The sequence below is a fragment of the Danaus plexippus genome, chromosome 19, assembly GCF_018135715.1.
Source record: "Danaus plexippus chromosome 19, MEX_DaPlex, whole genome shotgun sequence".
In the NCBI taxonomy this organism is placed as follows: domain Eukaryota; kingdom Metazoa; phylum Arthropoda; class Insecta; order Lepidoptera; family Nymphalidae; genus Danaus; species Danaus plexippus.
In genome coordinates this window covers 940,797-953,725 of record NC_083549.1, presented here as the reverse complement: position 1 = coordinate 953,725, position 12,929 = coordinate 940,797, and positions in this window count along the sequence as shown.

The following is a 12,929-nucleotide window of genomic DNA, read 5'->3' as shown; positions in this document are numbered from 1 at the left end:
TATCGAAAGTGCTATTATTATTAAGTTCTCAAAGTTGTTATTTTAGAGAATATTGTAGATTACTTCCATGGATTAAAACACCTGTGAGTTGTTATCGTAATTATGTTTAAAGTGGGTAACAATCGCACGTAGGCGGCCGTTTGTTTCAAAGCGATAGAGATATATATAGGATGATAGTTATCCGAAACTTTGGCGATGCATAAACTAACAATTTTAATACATTTAGCATTATCGTATCAAACATCTGATTAAATGTACAATTAGTGAATATTTATCACGTACTTTCAATTTGTACGGTGCGGCGATGGCTTGTTTACTGGATATAAACACGAATTAGACAGGCTTCAAATATGACATTAGAATTTAAGCTTAGTATTAAAAAAAAAATTGAAATGGTGTTTAGTTGGTATAAAAATCAATTAACTGATTTAGAACTGACTGGTAGCTGCGGCTTTGTCCGGACATAACTGTTTTTGAAGTAGTCGTTATCATCAAGATAAGCTCTCACTCGTTTTTTCGAAGATTCCTTGATCGGATCCTGACTTACCAATGGAATTATCCCAGGACAGTGCCCCTTCAATTAATAAAATAATTTAAAAAAATCGGCCTTTAATTAAAAAAGTATGCGCGTAAGAAATATTTGACGCAAATGAGAACTCCTTTTTGAAGACGACTAAAAAGTGCCCTAAGTTACTTCTTATGATATAACTTACCTTGGAGGGAAATTACGGACATACATTAAAAAATAATAATTTTCATATGCTAAAAAAATAATAGAAACTTAAAGTTTAATAATTGGCATAGGATATTCAATAACTATTAATATTTTATCAAATATAGCATTGAAATATACTATATGTTTATTATTTAGAATAAGTTACTCAAATTTGAAAAAAAATTATTTAAGATGTCTTTTACACGAACAATCTAAATTGATGTCTGAAAAGGAAAAATCTGACTATTGAAAATAGATATTAAATTAAATTTATTCACCGTAGTTGGAATAGTTCAGGTAAAAAATATAAAACAATAAAGCCTTAAAATTATGATAGTGATAGAATTTCATAACACTGTGACGATTTACAGGATAATGAAATTTTTGTAAGAAAAAAATAAATATAACAGGAAGCGATTTTTTATTAGAGCAAGTACATGATGAAGACATTTAATTGTACTTTAGATATTAATAACCAAAAATAATTTTACTTTTCCTGCTTTCTCACTCACAATTCCCTCACATCTTGTTTTTTTTTTTAGAAGTTAATTTATTTGTAAGAAAATCGTATGAACATTTTAAGAGTAATTATAAACTACAACCGCTACTACCTGGTCTTATAATTTCAAATTATAAGGTTGAAATCGCCAACCCGTCTTGAGCAAGCGTGGTGATTAATGCTCTAACCTTCTCCATGTGAGAAGAGGCCCTTGTTTAGCAGTGGGCTCCTATAGGCTGATGACGATCATTATGATGATAAACTAAAAATAGAAAATGTTAGTTTTTATATTATATTATTCGGTTTTCACAAATTTTCATATTCGTTTCGTAGCACCAACGTGGCTCAAGTCTCTCAAGTACTTTTGCTTGAAATATCAAGTTAAATTCCATTATATTTATAATTACACAGAAGTCAATTATTGTTCGAAAGATTAACAATCGTCAGAAAGTTTAACCTCGGAGTGCTTTGATCTGGAGACTGGATGTAATTTGTAGTAAATACTAAATGCCTTTGAGCCGAATTACGGGTGGTGAAAATTACGTCTTTGAAAATATATTAGGCCTCTAAAAACTCTTAAGGCGACTCCGCTTTATTGTTATATATCATTTTCATCATTTGATGAATTAAAACCTCAACCGGAGACATTCCTGAAGTTCAGAACGACGTCTCTATGTTTTTGATATTGAATTTAAAACATGAAATGTTAGTTTATTCTGCCTCAGTGGCTGCGTCAAAGGGGCACGTTAGTGAGAAAAGCATTCGCAAAAGCTATTATGCTGATACCTTTGAAAACCGGCAACCGCTTCCCTTTACGATTTTAGTCATGCAAAATATACAGTCACACATACATCGCGTTCAGAAACATAAATGAATCATTAAAACCTTGCTTTATCAATATGTGGAATTGAAAAATGTAAAAAAATCATATAATTTGATTACGAAATAAGTTTTGTTTGGAATTTAATATCAAACATAATTGGATTTTATGAGTCATTTGTTAAAGTATATTGTTATTCGTTACCTCATTTTTTTTAACAGAAGGGACAGATCAATTTTTTTTAAATCTTTAAATTGTGTCTTTTTCAATAAGAGTAATGATCGTCATGATGTCGAGGTTGTAACTCGACACGACCTTAACAATCTTGTTTTTGCGTTCGTCTTTTATATGACACTCTTGATGCCAGGAGATAAAGTTGAATATGCACTGAGTTCACCGATAATATAATAGTTACGTTAATTTGTAAAACCCTAGATACTTGAGGCATCTGTCGCAGCGTCTTTTCGACGAGGATCACACGTTTTTCTCATACGTTCATAGGAAGTGAACTATTTTTGATCACGTCGGCCGCAGGTGCACTCTTTAGACACAGGATATTCCATGGAGTGGCTCGATATCTTTTGTTACATATTGTATTGTTGTAACATGTAACAATAATAGATCACAGTGACTGTATTTTCATATAATATATATATATTTCATCAATATGTGCCTTAATTAGCAGCAAAACAAAAGAACAATGATTGATATCGGAACTCGCTGGAGTCAAGTGCTCGTGTCGATTGGTTCACTTTTCTGATGTATTCTGTTTTCATAGTTTGTTCTCAGGACCGTAAAAATATCACATTTACAATAAAATCAATACTGATACTCTATTGTAACTGTTCCATTTTTATTAACACTAGCTATAGTTTGTGACTGTTTTTAGATTTTGGTGAAAAAATTCGAAAATTACTGGCCTACTTTATGGTAGGTATCTTTGAGTTATCCGCGAAGTATTGGTCTAGCTTCAGGCTTTATCAACTAGGAACTATTGGAATGTGGACAGTATGAAGAGACTGAAGTCAAAGTTACAGTAGGGCGACACGCGTCTCGTCTTTCCACCAGTATTATGTAAAACGTTATATAACTCTGTAACTAACTTTGTTGTATGTAGGAATTACACATTTACTCCACTAACCCTATCCAATATTGATGAAAGAAATGACGTCACTTAGTGGCAATATGTCACTTATGTTAGAAAATTTAAAATCACACATGATGTATTATGAAAATCATTTCGTATCTTGTGTGAAAAATAAAAGACAACCAAGTACGGAACACCTGAAGTCGCACTCACATCGGATGAGAGCCGAGAGGTGGAAAAAATAAGAGACTCTAATACAAAAACACAGACCAAAGAGGAATCCTAATTTGTGTAGTCGTTTGTAAATATTGGACTTGAAATATTTGTTAAACGTAATACAATAGAGAATAAAATTACGGCTTGTTGAGTTCAATACAACACTAGAACGGATAACTATTGTTATATGGTGTCTCATATGAGACAAACTTGGCAGTACAATTATCAAAATATTAAGAAGAATCCTATTAACTTTCAGTTCCCCTCGTGTAGTCGGAGTATAAGCGACCAACACTTTCACTCACCAATGAACCACATCAGCATGCTTTACATAGCATTAACGGTTTTTATTCATATCTTAGCAAATTACATTTATGTAAGTTATTGGATGAGAAGCTAAGCTTACCGTGCCTTAGACTGCCCTCACGTGAAGTGTAGCGTTTTTTATAAGATTAGTTTTAGATAGATTCCTTAATTTTGTTGTTATTATATAAATACTAATACATAGTAACAATAATGTGCAATATCCTCCGACATTAAAACATCTCTCACAGTATTAAAATATATTATAATGAAGTAAGTGTTTCCATGTTTGTTTTATGAACTAGTTTGTTTGAGAGGAATTATTCAAGAAGTGTATTATGTGTAATGCCCATAGTTTGATGACAATATTATTAAACGTGAAGACTTTTCCTGCTACTGGTTCAGACAACTCCACGATGTCATAAACTAATGAATAAACATACTTTAATTTAGCAGACGATGTTTTAAAATAAAAAAAACTGTCGAACAAAGCTAAAATATAATAAATTCCTATTAGACAATGTTTTCGGAATACTTGTGGTATGAAGAAGCCAGTAAGGCTCATTGGTTGAACATTGTAATTGTTGTATTTACAACACCTCGGTTATTAAGCTGTCACATAGTAAAGTTTCACTCTCAATGAAAACAATACAATACTGTCGAAGTAAATCACAGGCAAGACATATTGTGTTACCAGTTGGAACTATGACTTCGCTATCTGTTAGACTTACAAAAGTGCTATTTGAAGTCAAAATAGCAACTAATAACCAAGTAGGTATGTGATGGTATAAAATTGCGTGGTCGGTTTAAAATTCGTTTCGCCGTAAAAACTCCACAGATATAAAAAGTTTTATCGTATTTATAATTTTGGTAACACCCTTCTAGATATGTGATAAAATCTTAATAAAAAACGTACCTACACATATCGCATAGTATGTATCTGCTTTTCGTCTATTTAATGGTAGAGATGAATTAGTTTAACACAGACCGCCAAGTAAAATATGTACTGCTCTTTAAATAATGTCAATTTTTTTAATTTAAGTCTGATTGATAATGTTATAAAGACACGAAGCGGTTGTTATAGTGAAAGTCAGTACGGAAGGCATGAAATATAAACTCGTAAGATCATTAAAATAAAAGGACATAGAATAATGTTCCGCAGCAGGTCATGATCGCGTTACATTCAGCTTCTTTGAGTAGAAGACGGCGATTGATACTTTAACTGCGACATCTCGAGTACATTATCGAGTATCGAGTACAGTACAGTGATAAAACGTTTACAAAAAATGTGCAGGGTATTGTGAATGCACGTGCGTCGAGTTATCTAGTGACGAATATGTAGATAATACCTTTTTAACTGACTTTTATCGTAAGCTATGGTATATGTATATAGCAAATTAAAACCTATATGCGTCATTATTACCTTTTCCATCTAAACAGCTATATTATTAATAATAATTGTAATCATAATTTGTAAAAAAAAACATGTAACTCCTGAGAATATAACAACTCTTTGTGTCTAAAATTTTTAAAGATCTTATTATGTTTAGTACACAAATAAAGAACAACTGAGCCCGCGGCTAGATCTGTCTGTAAATAAAATCTATTTTCATCATAATAATTATTCATAGAAGTCTGTTTACTGTGACGTACGTAACATATATCCAATAAATGCGGTAAAAATAGCGTATTATCCGATAAATATTAAATGTATGTCTGTCTGTGGATCGCTCATGATCGCACGAAGGCTGCGGTGAGCACATCCGGCGGAACTTCCTTCGTTTGGAGCAGATTTCTCTTTTTCGTCTCGTTCCCATGACCCGACTGAGCCGATTTCTGTTCCCTTTACTTGTTTATTTTTTCTTGTAACATGAGGTTACTGCAGTTTGTCTTCATCCTCGTTTTTATGCCGAGTTTATTCACTTCTCTCGTGTTCGATGTTCATTGTATTATATTATGTTTTAGTGAACGTATATTATATTGAAAGACGTCATTAATTTATTTTATAATACAACAATATCTTTATATATCGTATCATATTAATATCATAGATGTATTTCTACAATTTGATAAGTATCATAATGCTTGTATATATCTCTTGATATTTTAAAAACCCTTGAAAGTTCATTGAAAGGCTGTTTGTTGAAACAACAATCTATTAATCTTGTTAAACAAATAAAACTGAATAATATTTAAGAAAATACAGAATATGTAATATTAAATATGACATTATATTCAGTAATTGTAGGACGTAATTTTATTGATCAGGATCAGGACTGTAATATTATTGATCAGGTTTCTAGGTAAGCTAGTCTGTCGGGAAGTCCTAACTTACTCACAGGGTTTTTCCTGATCTACATTCACAACCCTAATAACCTTCATATTATAAAATAATTGCCTACTAGTTTATATTATTATAAAAAATAACAATAAACTTGATGGTTTATAAAAATATAAGTACTCTAAATATAATACTAGTAAAATTATTGCTCAGAGCATTAAAAAAATATATATATTTTATATAGAGAAGAAACTGTAACAAAGGTTTTTTTTCAAATATTGCTAGTAAACACTGATTGAATTTAAACAAAAGTTTGTTTAATTTTGTTTTATAATTAAATATATTCTGACTCATTGATACATAGAACAATTAATACAATGTCTCAAGTGTCTTGTCTCAAACTAGTGTGTTCATATATATATATATATATATATATATATATATATAACAGGTGGTTTTTAAGAATATTCGACGATTCCATTTACTAATTCTCCACCCCACTCAGCCTCTTTAATATACACCTCTATCTTAGATTTACTCTGTGTAAATATAATTAATGTAAATCTATTATTAAATTACAATACAATATAATGTTCAATTTTTTTTATTAATATATGATATTAATATTTATGTTAAAATCTGTGAACGCAAATGAATTAAACACGTCTCATCATTTATTATTTCTGGATAATTATAATGCAAAGAATAGTATTTTTATTAAAATAATAAATATACATCGTGCGTACAAATATATTATTAATCATCTGTGTGTATTAATATTCTGTGTATTATCTGTCAGATTTCTACGAAGCTATTCTGTTCTGAATTCTGAAGTCATGGCCGACGTTTCATGGAACGTCATTCGATTATTACTATCACAGAATCTAATCGAGATATGTTTCAAAATCAATATATTTGTATGTAACCTGCTGTTTGAAATAACATGCTATCGACGCATAGGCGTATGTTTGTTGATTTTTCTCTTCATTAAACACAAATAATTATAGTGTAAGACGCGTAGGAATACCCGCCGTTTTTTCTTGGTTTATCAATTATTAAAGACTTGATACTTTATAATTAAATGTTCGTTTTATAAATCACAGATAATAAAAAGTCACAGATATTTTAACAATACACATGCATTATATATAACATGTATGTATATATAATATAAATGAGGTTTTTCTTGCACATAATACAATAAATGTAGGAGTCTACATCGCGAAGCTTTGAGCTATGACGCATGGTCGCGCCCCGAATGGGCTCCACGACATATGTATGTAAGATTACAAGCACTAGAAACGACCCTACTATGTCACTGTTCAAAGCCTCTTCATATCTGTTTGTTCGTATAAAATTCGAACTGAGTTAACTTCATAGTGAAATTTTTAATTAAATATCAGTACGAAGCTAAAATTTCATTTAAATTATTAAGGTTATTATCGTGCATTGTAAAAGAATGCTGTCGAAGGGATTTATCAGCGAAACTATAAGTCCCATCGACATCGTATCGTATAATCAAAATTGGAGTTGTCACTTCCAGTTCAAGCTCGACATCCGCGGTATTAACATTCAGCGGGGAATTTAAAATTAAGGCCTCATACTAATTACAAACCATTGTAATAATATTACAAGCCCGCTACAGTTGGTATTGTTTTTATGTGATGTTCTCTGTCCCGCTCGCTCGTATGCCGAGTGTGAGGGACGGATGCTTAATGATTTCCAACATGCTCGTGACACACATCGGAACACCTGGACCTGTATAGTAAAAATAATTAACTCAATCTTCCTGATACAATAAACGTGAACGTCTCAAGCGAAAACTACTGAACGAGTTTAAATGTAACTTAAAAATTATATAGATTACGTACAGATATCATTAATACCGAAATTAAATTGAGTCAGCATTATCATAACAGTTGTAGGTATAGTTGTAGTCCCTTGACAAACATGTCGCTGATAGTTGATTAACATATATATTGATTAAGACACTTCATACTTTTCACTTTGATCCTGATTCCGAAGCTCTCTTGGACAATATATTATATTTATACACATGCTGCATGGTATTTCGCAGTGAGAGCTTTTAGACACGGAGACGACGCCATTTGTAATTTGCGAGGTATTTTTTTTATTTTTAGTGCATTATAATCCCATGACTCTCATGATTTTCCTATTTCATGAAAATGCAATGGAAAAGTTTTCTGCTAAAATTCATTAATTTCAAAACCATCCTGTTGCAAACCTATGTGGTGTGATTATGTAGTTAGTAACAAAGGTTGGATTATACTCGTTGGTATTGTAAGCGGATATTACATTTAATTATTTCTAATGAATGCAGCTTGCGTGATATTAATTTTTTATTTTAATTCTATATAAAATTATAAAAAAATATTTATATTTCTATAAAAATTTTTGTTGTTATGTAACGGTTACGTATCAAAAACAACGCTTAGAATAAACTTCTAAAGAGAATAAGATGCAGTTAACTTTAAGCTAATTCATATTAAATATTTAAGTTATATTTTACATCAAAATCGTGAAGTATTAAAGAATCATTTAATTCTCTTTCTTAAGCCATCAAAACACTGCCATTGGCGCCACCCCTCGGTTAATTACTTTACAAAAATAAGCTCAATATTGTTACAAGTAAGGATACATTTGGCTTAGTATTATGTTTTATTTATAAGGAATTCTCTCCCTCTGTTTACAGAACACCGTAATCCTTAGAGGGCTCTAGGACTGATATAAAAGATACTCGAGCCGTTTCAACTTACAAATATAAATGTATATTATTAATAAAGCACAAATCAAACGTCCAAATACTTTGAAGAAAAACTTTTGCTACGTGTTCTGACGACAGTTTAAACGCTACTGTAATACATCGCAGTCACCGGTAGTACGTTATATCTGTTTATTAACAAAGTTAGTCTCGTCATAGTCATATTCACTAGTTAGGTGGAAATAACAAACAAAACAAAAAAAAATCTACGTCAGCGGCGTTCAGTGCGGACACAATAACAACCCACACAGACACACCAATTCACAAGTTTCCCGACGGCCACGGCATGAACACACACACAGCGAGAGGGCTCTACACACACGTGGAACTGTACCTGTGTGTGTACGGGGGAGGCCGGGGAGGCCGGGGGCGCACGGCTCACTCACACAGCCGCCTGAGGTAGGTTTCCCGGGCCGTAGTACTAGAGACACATTGATCCAGAGCGTCTGGCGTCGGCATCGATTGTGCAGTTTCCTGCAACGCTGGTTGTCATGGCGACCGCCCACATCTGCACCCCGCCTTCTCTCCGGCTTATTGGAAATTCTTGTTACCTTTGTGTTGCATTATTATAATAATAATTATAGTTAAATATAATTTCTATTACAATTCCTTCCTCGCCGGAAGTCTTCTGTGTCATTCGACTCCTCTCCACCCCTCGTGGATCCGTATAAACGTAATCCGTCTCTGCCGCCAACCCCGTCGATGTCGGCTAATTGCAGTTCCGATTGTTTTACACTTTTTGAGCTTTCACTTAAACAGTGTTTAGAGGACCGACGAAGGCTCATTATATTCAGCCCTCGTATAGTATGGAGACATACTTGAATACTTTATGAATTATTTTTACAAAAATTAAAATAATGCAATGTTATTATTTAATGTTACAATAATATAATGCGAGACACATAATTATATATCAAATATATAAATTTTATCAATGTGTCGATACATAAATTTTCAGATGTTATCACTCCATGATCAGCAGATCATTTTAAAACACCTCCTTAGTTTATGACATTTTCATCTCTCTTGTTCTCACTGTCCTGTCAAAACTTAATATTATTTATAGTATTGTTAAGCGAACATAGTATAATACGATTCGATTAATGAATCAATAGACGCGTATCACATTTAATTAAGATCGTTTATTGATTACAATGTCGTTAATTGATAATCCAAAGCCCGAGTTGTACAATTTAGATTATATGCAGCCCATTGTTAGAACGTTTAGTAATTAACAACAACATATATGTATATATATATAAACACACACACATATAAAATATATATATGTGTGTGTGTGTGTTTGTTTTAGTGTGTATAATTTAATAAATTTCCAATGATATTTAAAACACAATTAAAATTCGTCCCCACTCTCCAACATGGCGTATATCCAAATGACATATCATGTGCAATTTAAATAAATATTAATTATTACTCATTATCTGTTATTTATTTATTTGCTGAATAAATTGAGCGTTTTAAAATAATGAAAGGTAAAATAAAGTTGATTATATTCTGTGTATGATGTAGTGCGATCACTCTGAGGCGAACTGTTGGCGTTATTTGAAATGAATTGACCAAATATAAGTTATTATTACACGTGATCAAAACGCATATAGAGATACATGCAATCAAATAACAACATATACATATAAGATACAAGAAAATTCACAATATATAAATTAATATTATAGAATATTTACGTTACATAATTTTACTGACAGAAACTCATTTTCTATGTATTAATACTGTTAGTACCTAAATATGTATTTAGGGAAATCATAAAGTGACATGTATATAAAATTAAACTGAATACCAAAGTTTTATTGGCCAAGTTTTCAATGAGAGTCGATGTTGATTATAATTTTTACAAACTTATATTAAAATATAAACTACATATTCGAATGATTCATATGCTTAAAAAGACAGATATATGCTTACATTACCTTTCTTACACACACACACATATATATATATATATATATATATATATATATATATATATATAATGATAATGTTTAAATTCATCCCCACTCTAGTTGTAATGGTTTAAATCTCAAACATCTTTTTCTACACACATTCACCCCTATTTCTATTTCTTTCATTTTGCGATACCATCTATACGTGCACCGTTTTGGCGCATTTCGCTGTATATATAGAGAAAATATTTTTCATCTCTAAAATAATTAAACTATTGATTATAGTTTTTATTGAATTATATTACAATATAACAACAGAAATGTTTTATCTTATGTATAGAGAAAAAATACTAAAATATTTTGTTTTTAACATTAAAATAATCGTTACTTACTTAAAACATATCGATGTATTATATTAATATAAACATATATATATGTATATATAAATATTTTTTTAAAGTTTTCTCTGACTGTGTGTCTGTTTGTTCTGCCTTGTCTTTGAAAATACTGGAGCGATTTGAATTAATCTTTCACTGGTGCATAGTGATGTGATACAAAATACCTTAGACTTATTTAAATTAATAATATTTTTTCGCTCGAACCTAGTCCTGGCCATAGTTAGTTTTTATGCATAAGTAGTCATTTTCCATTCTTTGTCTGTATACGAGCAGAATATGATAATGTCAATGAAGTAATCAAATAAAAATGGCAATGATATTAGCAACATGATATAATTTTCCAAAGTCTAGACTGCAGTCTACAGGACAAACTAAATTATAAAACACTCGAGACCAGACCAAACCAGCCTACACAAGCTCCCCTGCTCACACATAAAAACTTTATTTATTATGTCTTTATGATTTTCCTGTCTATGAACTTGGTTCTAATCTGTTAAGTGCTCTTTTGTAAGAAAGCACTACGTTGTATATGTCTGTACATACACGTATACATTAATACGTTAACAATATTTCCTAATGTTCATAAAGAACCAACACAAATATTAAACCGTCTCATGTTCCATTGAATCAATTCGTCTACAGACGCGATCGAAACTCTCAGTTCCAGACCACTCCATGTGCATACTATAAAACCTACCATCACCATACAAATAAAGCTCTTATTGTGTTGGAATAGAGCTTAATTCAGCAAGCAATACAAAAAGTGCATTTCGTTTTAAAAATAAGACCGTATGTAAGACAATTGATTCTACGAATTTCAATCATGTAGGACTTCAAATAAGGTTCACTTTTTATTGTAGCTGTGCTATGCACCCGGATTAGACCGACTGGTACTAGCTCAAACATATTACTTCAAAAGTCAACTCTCCGTTTAAAGTAATAAGGTTCTTTTTGGTGTGTATTTTTTTTTGGTTATATTTCCGGGTCTATAGAGCCTGCGGTTGCGAGCAGACAAGATGAGAATATAGGATTTTAATATTAACCACCCTCATTGTATGTTCACTCTTTATATATTTGTACATCGTCTGAGTGTCAATTTGCGTTTCCTTTACAATTTGTACACTAAAATAAAGATAAAAAGATAGTATCTTTTATTTTTGTCATTTCGCATTATCCGAACAAGAAGAGAAGTATTCATAAATATGAATAATTTTTATTTTATATTGCTTAAGTACCTCTATTTCGAACATTTGTTAAAGAATAAAAATTTTATATGAAATAATTCAACTGCCATACATCGTTAGGTCATAATGTTGTTTAAACCGCGACACCTTCTATAAACAGCAATGTATAAGTGTCATATGAAACAAGTCAATACTAGCGTGTGCCCCGACCTACCCCAACATAACGCAGCGACGCGCCTTGCATTCCTATACATGAGAGTTATTGAGAGCACTCTAACAAATTATATTCGTACATTAATTATTTTGTAAGCAATTTAAAATATGCCACATAAAAAATTTTACTGGATATATTTTTTCAAATTATTAAATGCTTAAATTTGATTCTAATATTCTATTTTGCTTTATTTCAGTTATTTTTAATCATGGACATCGTTAGACTACACTGCGTACAGATGAAACGTGGACATTAAGATAGGATTTAATATTAAGTTATATTTAAAAATAAACTTATTTTTTTTTTTCATATGGCTTAATTCGCACTGGAAACTGAGTACCGTGTGGAGAAAACACGAAGGAGTATTTCGAATGGAATAAACACGTTTATTAAGTTATTATTAGCCTAATATATTATTTCTTTTTTAAAGATGATTCTAGATAATTTTTTTGCAACACCTAAAATAATTATAAATATATGGGTAATAAAACTTAAATATTTTGTACATATT